Source organism: Bos indicus, chromosome 3 (genome assembly GCF_029378745.1).
Source record: "Bos indicus isolate NIAB-ARS_2022 breed Sahiwal x Tharparkar chromosome 3, NIAB-ARS_B.indTharparkar_mat_pri_1.0, whole genome shotgun sequence".
NCBI classification, from domain to species: Eukaryota; Metazoa; Chordata; class Mammalia; order Artiodactyla; family Bovidae; genus Bos; species Bos indicus.
Window position 1 is genome coordinate 28,953,323 of NC_091762.1, and position 14,868 is coordinate 28,968,190.

Sequence of the window (14,868 nt, forward strand, 5' to 3'; positions counted from 1 at the left end):
TTCAAGGGATTAGATCTGATAAGAGTGCCTGAAGAAATATGGATGGAGGTTCATGACATTGTACAGAAGGCAGGGATCAAGACCATCCCCAAGAAAAAGAAAGGCAAAATAGTTGTCTGAGGAGGCCTTACAAATAGCTGTGAAAAGAAGAGAAGTGAGAGGCAAGGGAGTAAAGGAAAGATACACCCATTTGAATGCAGAGTTCCAAAGAATAGCAAGGAGAGAGAAGAAAGCCTTCCTCAGTGATCAGTGCAGAGAAATGGAGGAAAACAATCCAATGGGAAAGACTAGAGATCTCTTCAAGAAAATTAGAGATACCAAGGGAACATTTCATGCAAAATGGACACAATAAAGGACAGAAATGATACGGACCTAACAGAAGCAGAAGATATTAAGAAGAGATGGCAAGAATACACAGAAGAATTATTTTTAAAAAGATCTTCATGACCCAGATAATCACAATGATATGATCACTCACCTAGAGCCAGACATCCTGGAATGCGAAGTCAAGTGAGCCTTAGGAAGCATGACTACAACAAAGCTAATGGAGGTGATAGAATTCTAGTTGAGCTCTTTCAAATCCTAAAAGATGATGCTGTGAAAGCGCTGCACTCAATATACCAGCAAATTTGGAAAACTCAGCAGTGACCGCAGGACTGGAAAATGTCAGTTTTCATTCCAATCCCAAAGAAAGGCAATGCCAAAGAATATTCAAACTACTGCACAATGAACGCATATCAAACGCTAGTAAAGTAATGCTCAAAATTCTCCAAGCCTGGCTTCAACAGTACATGAACCGTGAACTTCCAGATGTTCAAGCTGGATTTAGAAAAGGCAGAGGAACCAGAGATCAAATTTCCAACATCTGTTGGATCATTGAAAAAGCAAGAAAGTTCCAGAAAAATATCTACTTTGGCTTTATTGACTATGCCAAAGCCTTTGATTACATGGATCACAACAAACTGTGGAAAATTCTCCAAGAGATGGAAATACCAGACCACCTGACCTACCTCTTGAGAAATCTGTATGCAGGTCAGGAAGCAACAGTTAGAACTGGACATGGAACAACAGACTGGTTCCAAATAGGAAAAGGAGTACATCAAGACTGTATATTGTCACCCTGCTTATTTAACTTATATGCAGAGTACAACATGAGAAACACTGGGCTGGAGAAAGCACCAGCTGGAATCAAGATTGCCGGGAGAAATATCAATAACCTCAGATATGCAGATGACACCACCCTTATGGCAGAAAATGAAGAATAACTAAAGAGCCTCTTGATAAAAGTGAAAGAGGAGAGTGGAAAAAGTTGGCTTAAAACTCAACATTCAGAAAATGAAGATCATGGCATCTGGTCCCATCACTTCATGGCAAATAGATGGGGAAACAGTGACAGACTATATTTTTGGGGGCTCCAAAATCACTGCAGATGGTGATTGCAGCCATGAAATTAAAAGACGCTTACTCCTTGGAAGTAAAGCTATGACCAACCTAGACAGCATCTTAAAAAGCAGAGACATTACTTTGCCAACAAAGCTCCATCTAGTCAAAGCTATGGTTTTTCCAGTAGTCATGTATGGATGTGAGAGACGGACTATAAAGAAAGCTGAGTGCTGAAGAATTGATGCTTTTGAACTGTGGTGCTGGAGAAGACTCTTGAGAGTCCCTTGGACTGCAAGGAGATCAAACCAGTCCATCCTAAAGGAAATCAGTCCTGAGTATTCATTGGAAGGACTGATGTTGTAGCTGAAACTCCAATACTTTGGCCACCTGATGCAAAGAACTGAATCATTGGAAAAGACCTGGATGCTGGGAAAGACGGAGAAGGCAATGGCAACCCACTCCAGTACTCTTGCCTGGAAAATCCCATGGACGGAGGAGCCTGGTAGGCTGTAGTCCATGGGGTCACAAAGAGTCGGACACTTACTGAGCGACTTCACTTTCACTTTCATGCATTGGAGAAGGAAATGGCAACCCACTCCAGTGTTCTTGCCTGGAGAATCCCAGGGACGGCGGAGCCTGGTGGGCTGCCATCTGTGGGGTCGCACAGAGTCGGACACGACTGAAGCGACTTAGCAGCAGCAGCAGTTGGGAAAGATTGAAGGCAGGAGGAGAAAGGGACGACAGAGGATGGGATGTTTGGATGGCATCACTGACTCAATGGACATGAGTTTGAGAAAACTCCAGTTGTTGATGGACAGGGAGGCCTGTCGTGCTACAGTCCATGGGGTCGCAAAGAGACGCAACTGAGCGCCTGAACTGAACTGAGAGACAAAAATAAGTAGAAGAACTAGAAAGCTGGGTCCTTTCTAGTTATTGTAAAATCTCCGTTTCCAGTTGTGCTTCATTTTACAGATACGCAGGTACACAAGGAGGTTATTCTAACAGAAACCAAGATTCAAATGCAGATTTGAAACATTGTTAACCATTAAGATTCCTTTACATGCCAAATACTCTTCAGAATTCAAGTGGTTCTTGATAAGCAAAATCTACTTTTATTAACAGTGCAAAAGAAACACCACAGCCCACATATTAGAAAATATCATGAATTTAATAATTGAAGCCTGGAGAAGGAAATAGCAACCCACTACATTACCCTTGCCTGGAAAATTCCATGGATGGAGGAGCCTGGTGGGCTATAGTCCATAGGGTCACAAAGAGTCAGACATGACTGAGCAACTTCACTTTCACTTTCAGTAATGAGACCTAATTGTCATCTGTTTTCCAGGGTGTGCGTGCAACTGAAAGGAACAGTGTTTAATCAGTGCTTAGCAATACTAACTACATACAGGAAGTGTGTGATTCTGTCTTTCAAATCTGCCTCATTAGCATGTTTTTCATCTTTCATGCTATTTTCATGTTGCAGGAAGGTTGCTGCTGTGCCAGAAGTCATGTCCATGTTTGAAAGCAGGAAAAAAAGGAGGGGGGAAATAGCCTATGCCAGCTATACCTATTCTCCTTTATGAGGAAAAGCAAAGCTTCCCCAGAAATCCAGAGTTTCCTTTGTCTTATTTGCCTGACCTGTTAAATTGTTAACTTCTAACAGCAAAAGAGGCTGGGTACATGGCTGCCCCAGATAAAATCAGTATTCTGTTAGGAAAGAGTATTAAGAAAGCAGCTAACGACAGTCTTTACACTGAATAGTTTTTAACCATTGTGTTGATGTTGAATGGCCAAGGAATGGGGTGCAGAAGATACCTGTCATCTCTCTTCTGGCTGCCCATTATCCTAACTCATACTATAGTTAGGGAACCTATCACCTAATGAGGCAGGACCTTACTCCTTCCTGACAAATTTTAAAGTGTCAGATACTTGTTTTCCCAGCCTCTTTGCAGCCAGGGAAGACACCTCTGCCTTAAAAGTTCGTGATAGAAAGAGGGAGAGCTGTGCAGACGTCTTTGAGTAAAGGCAGTGATATACAACACCGGCTTCTCCATCCAGCTCCACAGGAAGCAATAAAAAAATAGCTGCACTGACAACACTCAGTATCCAGTGTCAGCAAAGCCCATGGTGTAAGCTGCAGTGTCTGCCCGCAGTGGAGACGGTGGGGTCTTCACTGAAGCTATTATCTGAAGTGATTATAGAGGTTGTAGAGCCTCTAAATCTGGTTTTCAGGGTATCCAGAGATCCTGAGGGTTACTTATTAGCTTTTACTAATGTCACTTTTTGTTAAAATTAACCTGAATTGACTATAATTAAGACTGGAACCCTGACTGACAAAATAAGCATAGTTTAAAAAGCAACCTTTTGAATATAAATTTTGTCCACACTTGATGCATAATTTTACACTTAATGTTTTAATGTAATTTTTTACTTACAAAAGGATGTGACATGCATATAAATTATCAAGCATAATAATTCATCTCCTAATTTAGGAAATAGAACATTACCCATTTGTTACATTTATTTATTTGAGCTCCTCTCCTGTCTCTATCCCTCTGCTCTGTCTTTTTAATAGTTTTGTCACATGAAGAAAGACCTGAAACATGTATCTCACCCTGAAGTGACATTTTTAGTTTCATTCCTTTTTGAGCTTTATGAAAGTGGTATCAGACTGTATAGTAGCCTATGGGGATTTTATTTTTTTCACTCTTGATTATGTTTCTAAGATTCATGGTATTGTGTATAGTTGTCATTCATTTTCATTGATGTATAAGAGTTAATCATGTGACTACAGTATATTTTGAAGGGGTACATACATATAAAATAAAATTGTACATTTTTTTAAAAATCCTTGATACTGTCTTCTACTTTATAATTCTCCCTCCATATACCTTATTGATACTATACACATTTCACTATAAGCAAATATATTTCATATTCTGTAGTTATTTCACTTGCAGTTGTCTCATGTCAGCTTTCAAGGTGAATTACAGAGTATTATTCACTAATATGCATAGTGGAAAGCAGATGATGATTTTTTTCTGTCACTCTTCAAGAATGCTAAAGAGGAGGTGGAACCTTCAGAGCTTCGATGAACTACAGTTCACATTTTGTCTAGCCTCTTAGAAATGTGTTTTTTTATGTTACTGATCCTAAGATATATTTTTATTTCATACTTTAATATCTCTGAAATTGGGATATGTCTTATACATGTAGGGGTTGTGGTCTAGTTGATTCTAAGCAAGGAAAATTGATTTGCATTTCTGGTGGCATGACTGGACAAAGGCAAGTTCTTGATAGTTCAGTCAACAAACTAAGAGCTATTTGAAAAAGGAATGGAGGGTTAGCTGTCTTTTGTGAACTTTCCATTAACACTTGTAAAATCAAGAGTGCATAAGAATTTAGGAGTATGACTGTCTTATTTTTCTATTGAAGTTGAAGTGAAGTCTCCTCAGTTGTGTCCGACTCCTTGCGACCCCATGGACTGTAGCCTACCGGGCTCCTCCGTCCATGGGATTTTCCAGTTAAAAATACTGGAGTGGTTTGCCATTTCCTTCTCCAGGGGAACTTCCTGACCCAGGGATTGAACCCGGGTCTCCCACATTGTAGGCAGACGATTTACTGTCTGAGCCATAACAAATCACCACAAGTTTAGCAGTTTAAAGCAACAGCTATTTATTATCCTACAGTTACAGTTTAAAGCAACAGCTATTTATTATCCTACAGTTCTGTAAGTCAGAAGTCCACGCAGGGCTCAACTGGGTTTTCTCAGGATCTCATCAGACTGAAGTCAAGGTATCACCCGAGGCTAGCATCTCATCTAAGGCTCTGGTCCCTCTCCCATACTTACATGGTTGTTGGCAAAATTCATTTCCTTGCAGGTGTAGAACTCAGAGGCCTTCAAGGCCAACAGAAGATCATCTCTGACTTTCATTGTCTTCTACTTCTAGACTCCTTTATAAGAGCTCACATTATTAGGCCCACATAGAATAAGCTCCCTCTTGATTAACCCAACTGATGAGATACCTTAATTACATCTACAATGGTCCCTTTTGCCATTAAGGAGATATAAGTGATATCCTCTAACATCTACAAACTCAGACCATGCTCGAGAGAAAGGAATTATAGAAGGCAAATGTACCAAATGATGGGAATCTTGGTGGCCATCTTAAAATTCTGCCTACCACAGTGGCTTTTGGAAGCTTGGAATAAAATCGTGGAGACAACTGGTGGCTCAAGCAATAAAGAACCCGCCTGCCAATGCAGGAGACCGGGATTCAATCCCTGTGTTGGGAAGATCCCGTAGAGGAGAAAATGGCAACCCATTCCAGCATTCTTGCCAGGAAAATCCCATGGACAGAGGAGCCTGGCAGTCCATAGGGCTGCAAAGAGTCGGACAGGACTGAGCACACATTATATACTCAGCATTAAGACAACAATGAAATGCTGCATTACCAGTATTCTTGGTGGCCCCAGAATACTTCTGTGTAGAAAAACCTGCACATCTATGAGACAAAAAAAAAAAGAGATTTATTAGCAAGATCCACCAATGCATGCTAAAATGAGTGAACTAAAGTTCAATCAGAAAAAGGATATTTGCATAGTCTCCATGTCAGTTTCCCAGACTTGCCGTAACAAATAAGCACAAACTGGATGGCTTCAAACAACAGAAATCTGTTCTCACAATTCTGAGGCTGCAAGTCTGAAATCAAGGTGTTGGCAAGTCAGTTCCTTCTGGGGGCTCTGAGGAAGAATGTGTCCCATGGCCCTTTTCTAACTTCTGGTAACTCCTGGCATTCCTTGACTTCCAGATGCATCTTTGCAATCTCTGCCTCCTTAGTCTTCACATGATGTTGTACTTATATGTCTCTGTGTCCAAATTTCTTTCTTCTAAGGATGCCAGTTATTGGATTAGGGTTTACCCTAGTTCTGATTTCATTTTAACTTGACTGTTTGCAAAGATACTATTCCAAATAAGGCTACATTCTGAATTCTGGGTACACATGTATGTTAAGATGACACTATTCAATCAAGCATGGTCTCAGAGTATCTCCCCCACAATATTTTTTTATTATAAAGGGAAAACCAGTAATTTTACCATGAAAAATGCAGGCAGACAACACTGACCAATTGGTTAGGTAAACATCACTAACAATACTTTCAACATCATATAAGCCCTGTGTAGGATTCAATGAGAAGCATACATGACCTCTGTAACATTCTTTCAAGTAATGCATAATATCAATCTAAGCAAAGGAAACATCAGACAAAACCAAATTGATGGAAGTTTACAAAATAACTGACCAACATTGTTTCAAAACATCTGTCATGAAAGAAGGAAAAACAGGAAATGCCATGGAATGGAGGACAGTATGAAGTGTAGGGTGGGATTCTGCATTTGATTCTGGGAGAGAAAATGGATGTTAGAGAAACAGTTCAGTTCAGTTCAGTCGCTCAGTCGTGTCCGACTCTTTGCGACCCAATGAATCGCAGCATGCCAGGCCTCCCTGTCCATCACCAACTCCCGGAGTTCACTCAGACTCACAAGAAACACTGGTGAAACCCAAATTAATTTTGTAGTTAATATTATTGTGTCAAGGTTAATTTCTTACTTTTCTAGAAAGCTTATTATGCCAGTGATTGAAAAAAAAATTTGAATGAGGCTTGAAACTTCTAATCCAATTCTGTGAATATAAAGAATTATATTGTTTAAAAAAACAAGAAGTTAACGTGATACAGTATTAAAGTACAGATTATATTCAAACCTCATAAAATTTTATGCTAGTGTCTGTTTTCATACCTTATTCAAGACTCCACATTGTGTTTAATTGCATTTTGAGCAGCTTCAGCTGCATGCAACAAATTCTGGTAAATTCTCGTTTCACTTTTATTCTATTACAAATACTTTTCTAATTTTCCTTGTTATGGCTTCTTAGATATACCCCTCATTTAAAAGTCAGCATTAATGTCCAAATATAAGGGATTTTTTAAAGTATCTTTGATATTAATGTCTCATTTAAGTGCTTTCTTCTCTGCAATCACCCACTGTTTTTTCAATCTTCTAACTTTCAGTGAGACTTTCAATGGCTAAATCAAAGATCTGCCTTGGTAAATGTCTCACTGCACTTGAAAATACGTAGGTTATTTTCAAATATCTTTTGATACTAATCTCTAACATAATTCCACAGTAGTAAGAGAACAGACTCTGTAAGATTTCAATACCTTTAGACCAGGAAACTTCTGCACCTGGTCTTATGTCTCTGGATATATTCCAGTGTCTCCTAGTTTATCGTCTATAAACTAGGGAACTTGAATAGAATTTTAATCCTACTGTTGTGTGAAAATTGTATAGATCTTAATTATTTCTAATTGGTTCTTAATGCTTCTCAGGTCTACTATATTCTTGTGCTTCTCTGTACATTCATTCAATTAATTCTGAGAGTTTGATATGGAAACTCCAACAAAAAATCTTCGTATATCTACTTAAAACAAATAGCTATAATATATAGTGGAACTATGTGTAGCTTTGTTCTGTATTTTCCAAGGCTCCTGTAAATGTTACCATATTTTCATAATTTAAAAAAATAAAAAGATAATTTCTTACTTTTGAAAACTGCTATGGTGAGGTAAGATTAACATAACAGAAAACTGGGTGAAAGGTTTATGGGAAATTTCTGTGCTGTATTTCTAATTATTTTGTGAGCCCAAAATTATCTCAGAACAAATATGCATTGCCCTCATTACTAATGAGTCTGAGCATAATTTCCAATATTTATTTGCCTATACAGGGATTTTAAAAATATAGACATTTGAGTTTTTCCTCCATTTTCCTTTGCTTTTTTTTAATCATTTGATATGTATTAATTTACTATATATTCTGATAAAATTGTCAGTTTTATATGTTCCAAATATATATTTTCCTAATCTGTTTTTTTTTTATTTTTTTATGTTTCCTCAGTGTATGGCATTTTAAAAATATGTTAAAATTTATTACTAAAAAGAAAGAGATTCAAAAGAGCTGGACTCCGTAAAGCAGTTTTAGGAATGCCTTAATTAATTTACTTTGCTTATTTTTTTTTTTACTTTATATACACACAAGTGTGACACATGATTTAAAAAAAAAAACTAGGTCTAAATAACTTTTTTTGGTAAATTTATTTATTTTAATTGGAGGCTAATTACTTTACATCTGCTGCTGCTGCTGCTGCTGCTGCTGCTAAGTCGCTTCAGTCGTGTCCAACTCTGTGCGACCCCATAGACAGCAGCCTGCCAGGCTCCCCAGTCCCTGGGATTCTCCAGGCAAGAACACTGGAGTGGGTTGCCACTTCCTTCTCCAATGCATGAAAGTGAAAAGTGAAAGTGAAGGCGCCCAGTCGAGTCCGACTCTTAGTGACCCCATGGACTGCAGCCTACCAGGCTCCTCTGTCCATGGGATTTTCCAGGCAAGAGTACTGGAGTGGGGTGCCATTGCCTTCTTCTAAGTAATAAAACTATTATGTCATAGTCAACTGCCTTTTTTTTTTTTGGCTGTGCTAGCACGGCTTGTGGTATCATAGTTCCCCAACCAGAGACGGAACCCATGCCCCTTGCAGTGGATGCACAGAGTCCTAAACACTGGACTTCCAGGGAAATCTCTATGTCATAGTGAAAAGAGCAACTTTTTCTTGCTGGTACATAAATAATTATGTATCACAAAATCAATACTGTCTTTTCTTCAGTTGCTAAGTTGTGTCCTAACTCTTTGCAACCCAATGAGCTACAGCACGCCAGGCTTCCCTGTCCTTTACTATCTCCCCGGTTGCTCAAACTCACATCCATTGAGTCAGTGATGCCATCCAACCGTTTTATCTTCTGTCGCCCCCTTCTCCTTTTGCCATCAATCCTTCGCAGCAAGAGGGTCTTTTCTAAAGAGTTGGTTCTTTGCATCAGGTGGCCAAAGTATCGAAGCTTCAACTTCAGCATTAGTCCTTTCAATGAATAGTCAGGGTTGATTTTCTTTAGGGTTGAGTGGTTTGATCTCCTTGCAGCCCAAGGGATTCTCAAGAGTCTTCTTAGAGTTAGTTCAGTTCAGTTCAGTCGCTCACTTGTGTTCAACTCTTTGCGACCCCATGAATCGCAGCACGCCAGGCCTTCCTGTCCATCACCAACTCCCGGAGTTCACCCAGACTCACGTCCATCAAGTCAGTGATGCCATCCAGCCATCTCATCCTCTGCTGTCCCCTTTTCCTCCTGCCCCCAATCCCTCCCAACATCAGAGTTTTTTCCAATGAGTCAACTCTTCGCATGAGGTGGCCAAAGTACTGGAGTTTCAGCTTTAGCATCATTCCTTCCAAGGAATGATGAGTTAGTTAAATAAGTGTAATTCATTCATTCAATTTAATTCAAAAAATTCATTCATTCAATGAATATTTATTAAGCATTTACTGTTATCTCAGTCATAATTCCAGGTTTAGAGGATACAACGAAGAAAGAAACACAGAACTCAAGCTTACATTGTTGTTCAAGAAGTAGGGCAATGAAAACTTAAATTCACAAATGTGTTAATTTTGGAAAGAAATACATGTTATAAACAAGAGAGTTCCAGAACAACATCTACTTCTACTTTATTGACTATGCCAAAGACTTTGACTGTGTGGATCACAACAAACTGGGGAAAAGTCTTCAAGAAATGGGAATACCAGACCACCTTACCTGCCTCCTGAGAAATCTGTATGCAGGTCAGGAAGCAACAGTTAGAACTGGACATGGAACAACAGACTGGTTCCAAATAGGGAAAGGAGTACATCAAGGCTGTATATTGTCACCCTTCTTATTTAACTTCTATGCAAAGTACATCATGCAAAATGCTGGGCTGGATGAAGCACCAGCTGGAATCAAGATTGCCAGGAGAAAAATCAATAACTTCACATATGCAGATGACACCACCCTTATAGAAGAAAGCAAAGAACTAAAGAGCCTCTTGATGAATGTGAAAGCAGAGAATGAAAAAGTTGGCTTAAAACTCAACATTCAGAAAACAAAGATCATGGCATCTGGTCCCATCACATCATGGCAAATAGATGGGGAAACAGTGGAAACAGTGATAGACCTTATTTTTTGGGGCTCCAAAATCACTGTAGATGTTGACTGCAGCCATGAAATTAAAAGACGCTTACTCCTTGGAAGGAAAGTTATGAGCAACCTAGACAGCATCTTAAAAAGCAGAGACATTACTTTGCCAACAAAGATCCATCTAGTCAAAGCTATGGTTTTTCCAGTAGTCATGTATGGATGTGAGAGTTGGACTATAAAGAAAGCTAAGCGCTGAAGAATTGATGCTTTTGAACTGTGGTGCTGGAGAAGACTCTTGAGAGTCCCTTGGACTGCAAGGAGATCAAACCAGTCCATCCTAAAGGAAATCAGTCCTGAGTATTCACTGGAAGGACTGATGTTGAAGCTGAAACTCCAATACTTTGGCCACCTGCTGCAAAGAACTGACTCATCGGAAAAGACCCTGACGCTGACTGGGAAAGATTGAAGGCGGGAGAAGGGGACGACAGAGGATGAGATGGTTGGATGGCATCACCAACTCAATGGACATGAGTTTGAGTAAAACTCCAGGAGCTGGTGATGGACAGGGAGGCCTGGCATGCTGCAGTCCATGGGGTTGCAAAGACTCAGACATGACTGAGTCACTGAACTGAACTGAGCTGAAAGATAATAAAATAAGCTAATATTATAAAGAGTAATGGTAATAGTGGTAATATGGAGAGTAATAGTAATAGTGGTTACTTTTACTTTAGAAAAGATCTTTGTGAGGTGGTAACATCTGGGCTTGAGTGATGAGAAAGTGCCAAATATCTAATGATTTGGGGAAAGAGCATTCCAGGCAGAGGCAAGAGAAAAGGTAAGAATTCTGAAGTCTGAACAAATTTGCAATGCGGTGTCAGTGGATTGAAACACAATGAATCAGGAGTTACAGACTTAGCAGGGACTAGTTCATTTATAGCCTTGTACATCATGGTAAAAGAGTATGGATTTTATTCTAAATGCAATTGGCTTTATTTTTAATTAAATTTGAAATAGGCTTTGCTCTATGCTTTTTTCTGGCTAATTGACAGATGTTATGGTTATTACTTTTAGTGTGGAGCTTAGCTTGTCCACATAATTCTTCTGTTAAGTGCAATGTTGACATTTTAAAGGGAAGCATTATATTAAGCTTTCGCCTTATTCTTATTTAAATTCTAATAACTGCTATTCTTATATGTTATTCTCAAAAAATCAGTTTAACTGTTTGGGGGCTTGCTGATGAATAAAAGTTTTGGATTGTGGGGTTCTAAGATTAAGTCTTATTTGATTCCTATAGAAGTAATATTCTTTATGAAAGTTTTTGCTCTAACTTGTGTTTTCCTGTTCTGAAATTTTGAATGTGGATCCATTTGCCATTCACTATTACCATATTTTATACAGGAAATTCCCATTACCTTCCCTAGCTAGGAAAGACATATGAGAATAAAAACAGTCTTAAATCTTGAATCAATTAAAATTTATTCAAATTAAATAAAAATTTAAAAGAAATCTCTACATTGATCTTATCTATCTCATTTCACAGAGAACTGACAAAAATCTCTCCATCACTGCTCCAAGAAAATATTATAAATGTGTAGAGGATACTTACTTTCAATTCTCAAGTAGACTCTGGAAAAATGTGCTTATTGGTAATTGTAAGAATAAAAAAACAACTACAATCAATTTCATTGTCTATTTAAGTTTCTCAGAAATAAAAATTAGTACGATAAATAAAATATGCAATTTAAAAATTCTGATTATTATTCCTTAATGGACTTAATATCTTCCCCAAATCTGTGATTATCCTTTTGTATAGGAAATGATTTTCCAAGTAACTTCACAAGCTTGTGCTTTAATTAACTTCAGTTAAAAAAATAAACATGAAAACATTTTGGATTTTTTTACTTGGCTTCAAAATTAATTTGAATAAATATTATTGCCTTAAAATGTGATCTAAAAATGAAACCTATCTCTACCTAAAAATGAAACCTATGAGTAGTACTTGTATAAAGACTAAATCATTTAAACCAGTGATTTAAATCAAATTACTCCATCTCTTACTTTTTTTAATGCTTGGAAGCTAAAATATATGCTTCTGGGTTTATACATATTTGCATTTTGTCTTAAATATAATTTGATACCAATTATGGATCAAGGGGGAATATAAAGGCAATTGAGCTGTATCAGAATAAAGATGATAAAATGGTTTAAGGTCTTACATGGTTTAAGGTCTTTAGAAGTTACATGTGATGGTAGAAATTGAGAGTTTATTCTCATTAATAGGATTTGTACTTATAGAATTTAGTGAGACTATTATTTTTTACATTTCCCATTGCTGTGATATTTGAGACCTAATTCTACTTTTAGCCCGGCTTCACATGACCTTATTTCTAGTGCAAGAGCCCAGGGCAGTTTCTCTGTAACATTAGATTAGAATATCCAAATGGACCTATTACTGGGGCAGAGAAATCTCAATTTAAGATTCGAACAGAGGAAACAAAACAGCTAGTCTGATGCATTTACATTCTGTACTTCCCAACAGAACACTCCACTTTCTAACAACTTCTTATATTGTCGTTCAGTGCTATTCATTCAACAAACTTTTGAAGGTTGTCTGTGTCAGGCATTGTCAGGATAGAGCGATGCAAAGATGAATGTCACAGGCCCCGTTCTAAAGTATCACTAGCTAGTATAAACTAGCAAAAACAGAGTGAGTTTTCATAAAAGCATTGACAGTGCAGCCTGGGAAAGCTGGGGTGGGGGTGGGGAAGCATCAAAGAGAAGGGGCATCTTGTGGGATTAGGCCAATAGCAGAAGAGTTGGAGAAAACATCTTTGAACATCAGAAGTAAGATACTACCTCCTCTTATAATCCAAGGTTACATACTCTCATAACACTGTGCACCTTTCCTTCATTGCAGTTATTTCAATGCGTATGTTCGGATTTTGGTTTTGTGATTAATGATGCTAGACTGAAAGTTCCTTGAGGAGAGCACCATGTCCATTTGTTGTTACTATTATACATCCTAGCGACGACACATAAAAGATGCAGGACAAATAAGTATTGAGAGGGAAAATAAAGTGGGTGGGCAAATTCTCAGAAGCATGACTGGTCATTTTTTAATCCAGTGTTCTCAAGTGAGAGAGCCACAGAAAAGCATTCCTCTCACCAAAAAGGACTGCCTGATCTTTGGCAAGGTATAATTCATTAAACTTTTCTGTGGCCAGAATTAACATTTCCCTCCTACCCTCTCTCCTTATGAGATAAATCACCCATTTACCCTGATTTCAACCTTTTGGTTACCGATTTAGCACCTTGGATCACACTATGAACACCTTCCAGTAACTAGAAAGGTCAGTTGAAGGAGTTTAATAGCCATGATACCTCGCTCACTCACTGTCTGTTGCAAGCAACATAGTTTATGGGAGATAAAGTTCTCACTTAGGGCGTTCAAATTAGCTTGCTAAAAATCTAACTCTATACTAAATAAAATTCCAGTCTAATGTAGCAGACAAGAAAGCCTCCAATGTGAAAAAAATGAAACTGCGGTTTGGGAACTTCTGGATTATCGCTGAGGAAATAGAAATCCTTTATATGACATTTCTGATACGTCCTCCAAATTATTCTCCCTGGAGGTTCACCCTGGTCTCGAAGCCTAAAGCATATTCAAGTTTGCTAAGATCAGAGACACTGAAAGTCAACCGACACCCCGCCCCGTGCGTCCCAGTGGAGTCAGTAAACAGAGATTGATTTCCGCAGCTCAAGGGGGAGGGGATCTAGGGGAATTTAGACACCACCTCCGTTGTGGTTAAGCACAGCACACTGGCTGGCGTCATTCAGCCCTCGTGCGCAGGCGTACTAAGGATACACTCCCCCTCCCCTTCCTGTGCACGCGCTCGGAGCCTGCAAGTCTCGCGAGAGAAGCGAGATTTATTCCTACGTACCGGGCCGTGCTGCTTATGGCGGCGCTGGAGAGGGGGCGCTGAGCTGTTGGGGTGAGTACGACCTCAGGGTCCAAATGGGGGTAGCAGGAAGCCAAGTTAAGGGCGGATGAAAAAATCAAGACAAACGGGTGAGACCTCTGAGTCAGGGTGGGCACTCCTAGAGCTCCGGGTAGATAACACCTCGCCCTGAATCCCCACCCCGGGCTTTTCCACCCGTCCCTCGTTCAACTGTCTAGGCCTCACATCAGGCTGCAGAGCCGAAGTGAAGATTGGAGGCCAGGAGGCAGCGCGTGGTGGTGCTGGTGACTAAAGTGGGGGGAGGGAGCGAAAATGGAGGCTCCGACCGCAGCCAAGATGGAGGCAGGGGTGCGGGGCTCGGGCGCGGAGGCTGTTGGGAGTTGTAGTCTGGCTGTTTCCCCCTCAGCCGCTTGGTGGGAGAAACGAGAACTACAAGTCCCGGCGGGCGGGGCGAGGGGGTGGTGGCGCGGTCCTT

The 14,868-nt window shown here is 39.4% G+C and overlaps 1 protein-coding gene across 3 annotated transcripts in view; it reads left to right on the plus strand.

Moving 5' to 3' along the window:
- The first annotated feature begins 14,274 nt into the window (after positions 1-14,274).
- CSDE1 (cold shock domain containing E1) overlaps positions 14,275-14,868 on the plus strand; it is a 35,651-nt gene continuing 35,057 nt past the window's right edge. For all 3 annotated transcript variants that reach the window (XM_019956753.2, XM_019956754.2, XM_019956755.2), the window contains exon 1: positions 14,275-14,426. The gene's annotated coding sequence lies outside the window, so the exon portion shown is untranslated. The remainder of the gene's footprint in view (positions 14,427-14,868) is intronic.